The sequence below is a fragment of the Dendrobates tinctorius genome, unplaced genomic scaffold (assembly GCF_039654945.1).
Source record: "Dendrobates tinctorius isolate UK_male_01 unplaced genomic scaffold, ASM3965494v1 ptg000208l, whole genome shotgun sequence".
NCBI lineage: Eukaryota > Metazoa > Chordata > Amphibia > Anura > Dendrobatidae > Dendrobates > Dendrobates tinctorius.
The window spans coordinates 8,033,965-8,046,012 of NW_027361875.1; the positions used below are offsets into that span (position 1 = coordinate 8,033,965).

A 12,048-nucleotide genomic window follows, 5' to 3' on the forward strand; every position below is an offset into this window, starting at 1 on the left:
ACCTCACAGTATCACCATTATGACATCACAGCCGCCCACATCACAGTATCACCATTATAATATCACAGCCGCCCACCTCACAGTATCACCACTATGATATCACAGACGCATACCTCACAGTATCACCATTATGATATCACAGCAGCTCACCTCACAGTATCACCATTATGATATCACAGCAGCTCACCTCACAGTATCACCATTATGATATCACAGCAGCTCACCTCACAGTATCACCATTATGATATCTGAGCCGCCCACCTCACAGTATCACCATTATATCACAGCTCACAGTATAACCATTATATCAGTCGACCACCTCACAGTATCACCATTTTGATATCACAGCAGCTCACCTCACAGTATCACCATTATGATATCACAGAAGCTCACCTCACAGTATCACCATTATATTACAGCCGCCCACCTCACAGTATCATCATTATGATACAACAGCCACCCACCTCACAGTATCACCATTATGATATCACAGCAGCTCACCTCACCGTATCACCATTATGCTATCACAGCCGCCCACCTCACAGTATCACCATTATGATATCACAGCAACTCACCTCACAGTATCAACATTATGATATCACAGCAGCCCACCTCACAGTATCACCATTATATCACAGCTCACAGTATCACCATTATGATATCACAGCAGCTCACCTCACAGTATCACCATTATGATATAACAGCCGCCCACCTCACAGTGTAACCATTATATCACAGCAGCTCACCTCACAGTATCACCATTATGAAATCACAGCAGCTCAACTCACAGTATCAACATTATGATATCACAGCAGCTCAACTCACAGCATCACCATTATGATATCACAGCCGCCCACCTCACAGTATCATCATTATGATATCACAGCAGCTCACCTCACAGTATCACCATTATGATATCACAGCCGCCCACCTCACAGTATCACCATTATGATATCACAGCAGCTCACATCACAGTATCACCATTAAGATATCACAGCAGCTCACCTCACAGTATCACCGTTATGTCTGCACAGCAGCTCACCTCACAGTATCACATTATGATGTCAGAGCAGCTCACCTCACAGTATCACCATTATGATATCACAGCCGCCCACCTCACAGTATTACCATTATGATATCACAGCCGCCCACCTCACAGTATCACCATTATGATATCACAGCAGCTCACCTCACAGTATTACCATTATATCACAGGCGCCCACCTAACAGTATCACCATTATGATATCACAGCAGCTCACCTCACGGTATCAACATTATGATATCACAACAGCTCACCTCACATTATCACCATTATATCACAGCTCACAGTATAACCATTATGATATCACAGCCGCCCACCTCACAGTATCACCATTTGGATATCACAGAAGCTCACCTCACAGTATCACCATTATGATATCACAGTCGACCACCTCACAGTATCACCATTATGATATCACAGCAGCCCACCTCACAGTATCACCATTATGATATCACAGCAGCTCACCTCACAGTATCACCATTATGATATCACAGCCGCCCACCTCACAGTATCACCATTATGATATCACAGCCTCCCACCTCACAGTATCACCATTATGACATCACAGCCGCCCACCTCACAGTATCACCATTATGATATCACAGCCGCCCACCTCACAGTATCACCACTATGATATCACAGACGCATACCTCACAGTATCACCATTATGATATCACAGCAGCTCACCTCACAGTATCACCATTATGATATCACAGCAGCTCACCTCACAGTATCACCATTATGATATCACAGCAGCTCACCTCACAGTATCACCATTATGATATCTCAGCCGCCCACCTCACAGTATCACCATTATATCACAGCTCACAGTATAACCATTATGATATCACAGTCGACCACCTCACAGTATCACCATTTTGATATCACAGCAGCTCACCTCACACTATCACCATTATGATATCACAGCAGCTCACCTCACAGTATCACCATTATATTACAGCCGCCCACCTCACAGTATCATCATTATGATACAACAGCCGCCCACCTCACAGTATCACCATTATGATATCACAGCAGCTCACCTCACCGTATCACCATTATGCTATCACAGCCGCCCACCTCACAGTATCACCATTGATATCACAGCAGCTCACCTCACAGTATCACCATTATGATATCACAGCAGCCCACCTCACAGTATCACCATTATGATATCACAGCAGCTCACCTCACAGTATCACCATTATGATATCACAGCAGCTCACCTCACAGTATAACCATTATGATATCACAGCAGCTCACCTCATATTATCACCATTATGATATCACAGCAGCTCACCTCACAGTATCACCATTATGATATCACAGCCGCCCACCTCACAGTATCACCATTATATCACAGCCGCCCATCTCACAGTATCACCATTATGATATCACAGCCGCCCACCTCACAATATCACCATTATGATATCACAGCCGCCCACCTCACAGTATCACCATTATGATATCACAGCAGCTCACCTCACAGTATCACCATTATGATATCACAGCAGCCCACCTCACAGTATCACCATAATTATATCACAGCAGCTCACCTCACAGTATCACCATAATTATATCACAGCAGCTCACCTCACAGTATCACCATTATGATATCACAGCAGCCCACCTCACAGTATCACCTTTATGATATCACAGCCGCCCACCTCACAATATCAGCATTATTATACCACAGCAGCTCACCTCACAATATCACCATTATGATATCACAGCAGCTCACCTCATAGTATCACCATTATGATATCACAGCAGCTCACCTCACAGTATCACCATTATTATATCACAGCCGCCCACCTGACAGTATCACCATTATGATATCACAGCCGCCCACCTCACAGCATCACCATTTTGATATCAGAGCAGCTCACCTCACAGTATCACCATTATGATATCACAGCAGCTCACCTCACAGTATCACCATTATGATATCACAGGCGCCCACCTCACAGTATCACCATTATGATATCACAGCAGCTCACCTCACAATATCACCATTATGAAATCACAGCAGGTCACCTCATAGTATCACCATTATGATATCACAGCAGCTCACCTCACAGTATCACCATTATGATATCACAGCCGCCCACCTCACAGTATCACCATTATAAAATCACAGCCGCCCAACTCACAGTATCGCCATTATGATATCACATCCGCCCACCTCACAGTATCACCATTATGATATCACAGGCGCCCACCTCACATTATCACCATTATGATATCACAGCCGCCCACCTCACAGTATCACCATTATATCACAGCAGCTCACCTCACAGTATCACCATTATGATATCACAGCAGCTCACCTCACAGTATCACCATTATGATATCACAGCCGCCCACCTCACAGTATCACCATTATGATGTCATAGCAGCTCACCTCACAGTATAACCATTATGAAATCACAGGCGCCCACCTCACAGTATCACCATATCACCATTATGATATCACAGCAGCTCAACTCACAGTATCACCATTATGATATGACAGCAGCTCACCTCACAGTATCACCGTTATGACGTCAGAGCAGCTCACCTCACAGTATCACCACTAAGTCAGAGCAGCTCACCTTACAGCATCATTGTTAAGTCAGAGCAGCTCACATCACAGTATCATCGTTATGTCAGAGCAGCTCACCTCACAGTATCACCGTTATGTCTGCACAGCAGCTCACCTCAGTATCACATTATGACGTCAGAGCAGCTCACTTCAGAGCATCATCGTTATGTCAGGGCAGCTCACCTCACAGTATCACTTTATGATGTCAGAGCAGCCCACCTCACAGTATCACCATTATGATATCACAGCAGCTCACCTCACAGTATCACCATTATGATATCACAGCAGCTCACCTCACAGTATCACCATCATGATATCACAGCAGCTCACCTCACAGTATCACCATTATGTTATCACAACAGCTCAGCTCACAGTATCACCATTATGATATCACAGCAGCTCACCTCACAGTATCACCACTATATCATCACAGGCGCCCACCTCACAGTATCACCATTATGATATCACAGCAGCTCACCTCACAGTATCACCATTATGATATCACAGCAGCTCACCTCACAGTATCACCATTATATCATCACAGGAGCCCACCTCACAGTATCACCATTATGATATCACAGCAGCTCACCTCACAGTATCACCATTATGATATCACAGCAGCTCACCTCACAATAACACTATTATGATATCACAGCAGCTCACCTCACAGTATCACCATTTTGATATCACAGCAGCTCACCTCACAGTATCACCATTATGATATCACAGCCGCCCACCTCACAGTATCACCATTATGATATCACAGCAGCTCACCTCACAGTATCACCATTATATCACAGCTCACAGTATAACCATTATGATATCACAGCCGCCCAACTCACAGTATCACCATTTTGATATCACAGCAGCTCACCTCACAGTATCAAAATTATGATATCACAGCAGCTCACCTCACAATAACACTATTATGATATCACAGCAGCTCAACTCACAGTATAACCATTATGATATTACAGGTGCCCACCTCACATTATCACCATTTTGATATCACAGCAGCTCACCTCATAGTATCACCATTATGATATCACAGCCGCCCACCTCACAATAACACTATTATGATATCACAGCAACTCACCTCACAATAACACTATTATGATATCACAGCAGCTCAACTCACAGTATAACCATTATGATATTACAGGTGCCCACCTCACATTATCACCATTTTGATATCACAGCAGCTCACCTCACAGTATCACCATTATGACATCACAGCAGCTCACCTCACAGTATCACCATTATATCACAGCTCACAGTATAACAATTATGATATCACAGCCGCCCACCTCACAGTATCACCATTTTGATATCACAGCAGCTCACCTCACAATATCACCATTATGATATCACAGCAGCCCACCTCACAGTTTCACCATTATGATATCACAGGCGCCCACCTCACAGTATCACCATTATGATATCACAGCAGCTCACCTCACAGTATCACCATTATGATATCACAGCAGCCCACCTCACAGTATCACCATTATGATATCACAGCAGCCCACCTCACAGTTTCACCATTATGATATCACAGCAGCTCACCTCACAGTATAACCATTATGATATCACAGCAGCTCACCTCATAGTATCACCATTATGATATCACAGCAGCTCACCTCATAGTATCACCATTATGATATCACAGCCGCCCACCTCACAGTAACACCATTATGATATCACAGCAGCTCACCTCACAGTATCATCATTATAATATCACAGCAGCTCACCTCACAATATCACCATTATGATATCACAGCAGCTCACCTCATAGTATCACCATTATGATATCACAGCAGCTCACCTCACAGTATTACCATTATGATATCACAGCCGCCCACCTCACAGTATCACCATTATAAAATCACAGCCGCCCACCTCACAGTATCGCCATTATGATATCACATCCGCCCACCTCACAGTATCACCATTATGATATCACAGGCGCCCACCTCACATTATCACCATTATGATATCACAGCCGCCCACCTCACAGTATCACCATTATATCACAGCAGCTCACCTCACAGTATCACCATTATGATGTCATAGCAGCTCACCTCACAGTATAACCATTATGAAATCACAGCCGCCCACCTCACAGCATCACCATTTTGATATCACAGCAGCTCACCTCACAGCATCACCATTATGATATCACAGCAGCTCAACTCACAGTATCACCATTATGATATCACAGCAGCTCACCTCACAGTATCACCATTATGATGTCACAGCAGCTCACCTCACAGTATAACCATTATGAAATCACAGCCGCCCACCTCACAGCATCACCATTTTGATATCACAGCAGCTCACCTCACAGTATCACCATTATGATGTCAGAGCAGCTCACCTCATAGTATCACATTATGATGTCAGAGCAGCTCACCTCACAGTATCACCATTATGATATCACAGCAGCTCACCTCACAATATCACCATTATGATATCACAGCAGCTCACCTCATAGTTTCACCATTATGATATCACAGCAGCTCATCTCACAGTATCACCATTATGATATCACTGTCGCCCACCTCACAGTATCACCATTATATCACAGCAGCTCAACTCACAGTATCACCGTTATGTCTGCACAGCAGCTCACCTCACAGTATCACCATTATGATGTCAGAGCAGCTCACCTCACACTATCACCATTATGATATCACAGCAGCTCACCTCACAGTATCACCATTATGATATCACAGCAGCTCAACTCACAGTATCACCATTATGATATCACAGCAGCTCACCTCACAGCATCACATTATGATGTCAGAGCAGCTCACCTCACAGTATCACCACTAAGTCAGAGCAGCTCAACTTACAGCATCATTGTTAAGTCATAGCAGCTCACCTCACAGCATCACCGTTATGTCAGAGCAGCTCACCTCACAGTATCACCATTATGATATCACAGCAGCTCAACTCACAGTATCACCATTATGATATCACAGCAGTTCACCTCACAGTATCACCATTATGATATCACAAGCGCCCACCTCACAGTATCACCATTATGATATCACAGCCGCCCACTTCACAGTATCACCGTTAGGTCTGCACAGCAGCTCACCTCAGTATCACATTATGATGTCAGAGCAGCTCACCTCACAGTATCAACATTATGATATCACAGCAGCTCACCTTACAGTATCACCATTATGATATCACAGCCGCCCACCTCACAGTATCACCATTATATCACAGTAGCTCAACTCACAGTATCACCATTATGATATCACAGCCACCCACCTCACAGTATCACCATTATGATATCACAGCAGCTCACCTCACAGTATCACCGTTATGATATCACAGCAGCTCACCTCACAGTATCACCATTATGATATCACAGCAGCTCACCTCACAGTATCACCATTATGATATCACAGCAGCTCACCTCACAGTATCACCATTATGATATCACAGTCGCCCACCTCACAGTATCACCATTATGATATCACAGCAGCTCACCTCACAGTATCACCATTATGATATCACAGCAGCTCACCTCAGAGTATCACATTATGATGTCTGAGCAGCTCACCTCACAGTATCACCATTATATCACAGCAGCTCACCTCACAGTATAACCATTATGATATCACAGCAGCTCATCTCACAGTATCACCATTATGATATCACAGCCGCCCACCTCAAGGTATCACCATTATGATATCACAGTCGCCCACCTCACAGTATCACCATTATGATATCACAGCAGCTCACCTCACAGTATCACCATTATGATATCACAGCAGCTCACCTAACAGTATCACCATTATGATATCACAGCCGCCCACCTCACAGTATCACCATTATGATATCACAGCAGCTCATCTCAGAGCATCACCGTTATGTCACAGTAAATCAACTCTCAGTATCACCATTATGATATCACAGCAGCCTACCTCGCAGTATCACTATTATATCACAGCCGCCCACCTCACAGCATCACAATTTTGATATCACAGCAGCTCACCTCACAGTATCACCATTATGATATCACAGCAGCTCACCTCACAGTATAACCATTATGATATCACAGCAGCTCATCTCACAGTATCACCATTATGATATCACAGCCGCCCACCTCACAGTATCACCATTATGATATCAGTCGCCCACCTCACAGTATCACCATTATGATATCACAGCAGCTTACCTCACAGTATCACCATTATGATATCACAGCAGCTCACCTCAGAGTATCACATTATGATGTCAGAGCAGCTCACCTCACAGTATCACCATTATGATATCACAGCCGCCCACCTCACAGTATCACTATTATGATGTCAGAGCAGCCCACCTCACAGTATCACATTATGATGTCAGAGCAGCTCATCTCAGAGCATCACCGTTATGTCACAGTAAATCAACGCTCAGTATCACCATTATGTTGTCAGAGCAGCTCACCTCACAGTATCACCACTAAGTCAGAGCAGCTCACCTCACAGTATCACCGTTATGTCAGAGCAGCTCACCTCACAGTATCACCACTAAGTCAGAGCAGCTCACCTTACAGCATCATTAAGTCAGAGCAGCTCACCTCACAGCATCACCGTTATGTCAGAGCAGCTCACCTCACAGTATCATTAAGTCAGAGCAGCTAACCTCACAGTATCATCGTTATGTCAGAGCAGCTCACCTCACAGTATCACCGTTATGTCAGAGCAGCTCACTTCACAGTATCACCGTTATGTCAGAGCAGCTCACCTCACTGTATCACCGTTATGTCAGAACAGCTCACCTCACAGTATCACCGTTATATCAGAGCAGCTCACCTCACAGCATCGCCGTTATGTCAGAGCAGCTCACCTCACAGTATCACCGTTATGTCAGAGCAGCTCACCTCACAGTATCACCGTTATGTCAGAACAGCTCACCTCACAGTATCACCGTTATGTCAGAGCAGCTCACCTCACAGTATCACCGTTATGTCAGAGCAGCTCACCTCACAGTATCACCGTTATGTCAGAGCAGCTCACCTCACAGTATCACCGTTATGTCAGAGCAGCTCACCTCACAGTATCACCGTTATGTCAGAGCAGCTCACCTCACAGTATCACCGTTATGTCAGAACAGCTCACCTCACAGTATCACCGTTATGTCAGAGTAGCTCACCTCACAGTATCACCGTTATGTCAGAGCAGCTCACCTCACAGTATCACCGTTATGTCAGAGCAGCTCACCTCACAGTATCACCGTTATGTCAGAGCAGCTCACCTCACAGTATCACCGTTATGTCAGAGCAGCTCACCTCACAGTATCACCGTTATGTCAGAGCAGCTCACCTCACAGTATCACCGTTATGTCAGAACAGCTCACCTCACAGTATCACCGTTATGTCAGAGCAGCTCACCTCACAGTATCACCGTTATGTCAGAACAGCTCACCTCACAGTATCACCGTTATGTCAGAGCAGCTCACCTCACAGTATCACCGTTATGTCAGAGTAGCTCACCTCACAGTATCACCGTTATGTCAGAGCAGCTCACCTCACAGCATCGCCGTTATGTCAGAGTAGCTCACCTCACAGTATCACCGTTATGTCAGAGCAGCTCACCTCACAGTATCACCGTTATGTCAGAGCAGCTCACCTCACAGTATCATTAAGTCAGAGCAGCTAACCTCACAGTATCATCGTTATGTCAGAGCAGCTCACCTCACAGTATCACCGTTATGTCAGAGCAGCTCACTTCACAGTATCACCGTTATGGCAGAGCAGCTCACCTCACAGTATCACCGTTATGTCAGAGCAGCTCACCTCACAGTATCACCGTTATGTCAGAACAGCTCACCTCACAGTATCACCGTTATGTCAGAGCAGCTCACCTCACAGTATCACCGTTATGTCAGAGTAGCTCACCTCACAGTATCACCGTTATGTCAGAGCAGCTCACCTCACAGCATCGCCGTTATGTCAGAGCAGCTCACCTCACAGTATCACCGTTATGTCAGAGCAGCTCACCTCACAGTATCACCGTTATGTCAGAGCAGCTCACCTCACAGCATCACCGTTATGTCAGAACAGCTCACCTCACAGTATCACCGTTATGTCAGAGCAGCTCACCTCACAGTATCACCGTTATGTCAGAGTAGCTCACCTCACAGTATCACCGTTATGTCAGAGCAGCTCACCTCACAGCATCGCCGTTATGTCAGAGCAGCTCACCTCACAGCATCGCCGTTATGTCAGAGCAGCTCACCTCACAGTATCATCGTTATGTCAGAACAGCTCACCTCACAGTATCACCGTTATGTCAGAGCAGCTCACCTCACAGTATCACCGTTATGTCAGAGTAGCTCACCTCACAGTATCACCGTTATGTCAGAGCAGCTCACCTCACAGCATCGCCGTTATGTCAGAGTAGCTCACCTCACAGTATCGCCGTTATGTCAGAGAAGCTCACCTCACAGTATCACCGTTATGTCAGAGCAGCTGACCTCACAGTATCACCGTTATGTCAGAGTAGCTCACCTCACAGCATCACTGTTATGTCAGAACAGCTCACCTCAATGTATCACCACTAAGTCAGAGCAGCTCACCTCACAGTATCACCGCTATAATGCCAGGGTTACTTACTTGAATAAAAACCTTTGATAACACAAACTCATCCCTAGACAACAACAGAAGCGCAAAAGCATGTTATGGGCTCTCTGATAATCAGAAAACATTGGTGCATCATTGTATTTGCAAAAAAGTAATAAATCTTCCAGTCACTGTGAGATGTGCACTTCAGGCTAATTATTGTGCTAGCTTAATTGCTCAGTGGTTGTACATAAAATTACTACAAATATTTTTAAGCCGGGGTCTCACTTGCACGAGTGTGATGCACGAGTCTCTCAGACACTTGGATCGGACTTTGTGCCTGCATTGAAATACATGCAGCTGACCGCTACAGTCTCGAGTGGTGGCGCATCATACTCACAAGTGTGACCCCGGCCTTATGGTTATCCTCCATCCTCTATAGACATAACACTGTGCACCATAATATAGACTTGCTGGGGGGGGAGGTGCTCTCCTGATCTTTGACTATTCACATCAGACACAAGGTTGAGCTGCTGGTGCAAACTGTCCATTCCTCAGTCAGCTTTGCCCATGCAGGTCACTGCGGCCGGCCAGATCCAGCATGTTCCATACAAGTGGCATAAAGCCTATGGTAAGCCCCCACCTTGTGCATGGCCATACAGTAATCCTGTAGTGCATACAATTTGCTAAGGATTTCTAACTGGGAACAAACATGTGCAGAGCGTCACAGAGGATGCATTATAAACATCCGCTCTACACAAAATCAGCTTATATATAGCAAGCTAGTTGGATATTTACCAAAAACACATAAAACTAATCTACTTTATTTCAATACTTAGTTAAAAAGAAACACTAGGTTTCTAATAAAAGTGCACGTGCAACAATGAACAGACAGACAAAAAAATGCATCCACATCAGTGTGTGCGATATAATAAGTCACTAAGCTTCTTAGTAAGAATTCTCGCAAAATAACAATTCTTTTAGATGGATTCTCAAAATTGTCCCAGAAGGACTGTTCCTTAAGCTATTGGTGCTTATAAAAGCATTCTCATCATTACTGATTGATAGGAAATACTTTCCTTATTGAATGCTTAAGATAGTCTATGGTATAAAGAAGAGAAATTCTCAAAAAACCAATAAAGGTACAATCATGCAGGTATATCAATACATCAATTGAAATGTCACATAGACAAATTAGCAGCATAATAATACATAGAATTAGCGGCATAGAAAGCAAACCGGGGTAAAATTCCTTGTTTACTGGTTCATGGTTCTCATTCATTCCCACGATTGAGCATATACCACCATCATTTTTTTTACCTCTCAGTTTTTGTTTGCGATACATTGTGGCATATATGCAAAAGGAAGGATCTCGCCCAAGGTATGACAATGGTATTGGGTCCATCTGTCCAAAAAAACAAATCACCTTTTATATTCATACAAAAAGACAGCGTGTTCTGCCGTACCTCTCAATAGTGACTGTCAATCAGATCTTCGGCTCTGTTTTACTCTCCGTACATCGTCTGCTTTATTACTGCTGGTAATGGAGAGACAGAATAATTAATATTGAGAGAATTGTAATAATCACTTTCAGCAAATGTTGATAATAACTCCTTCTGCAACATTCTAACAGACATAAAGAACCATACCCATCTAATGGTCATAAAACTGTGCACAACTGTCAGCTGGTTTTTCCATTTAATTAGAGAGCATCATAATATAGGGCAAGAGAGCCTGATTCCAGGCATGTGTCACTTGTTAGGCTTTGTGGCTGTAGTTTCAATACAATCAGTATTTTATCAGTAGGAGATCATCATCACTGCAGGACTGTTTCAGTGCAGACCAGTCCAGATAAC

At 44.3% G+C, this 12,048-nt stretch overlaps 1 protein-coding gene across 15 annotated transcripts in view; it reads right to left on the reverse strand.

Moving 5' to 3' along the window:
• MIPOL1 (mirror-image polydactyly 1) overlaps window positions 1-12,048 on the reverse strand; it is a 606,483-nt gene that overhangs the window by 592,123 nt on the left and 2,312 nt on the right. For 12 of the 15 annotated variants that reach the window (XM_073554200.1, XM_073554193.1, XM_073554192.1 and 9 more), the window contains exon 2: window positions 11,659-11,729. The gene's annotated coding sequence lies outside the window, so the exon portion shown is untranslated. The remainder of the gene's footprint in view (window positions 1-11,658; window positions 11,730-12,048) is intronic. The other 3 variants (XM_073554201.1, XM_073554194.1, XM_073554188.1) reach the window with 1 other exon arrangement.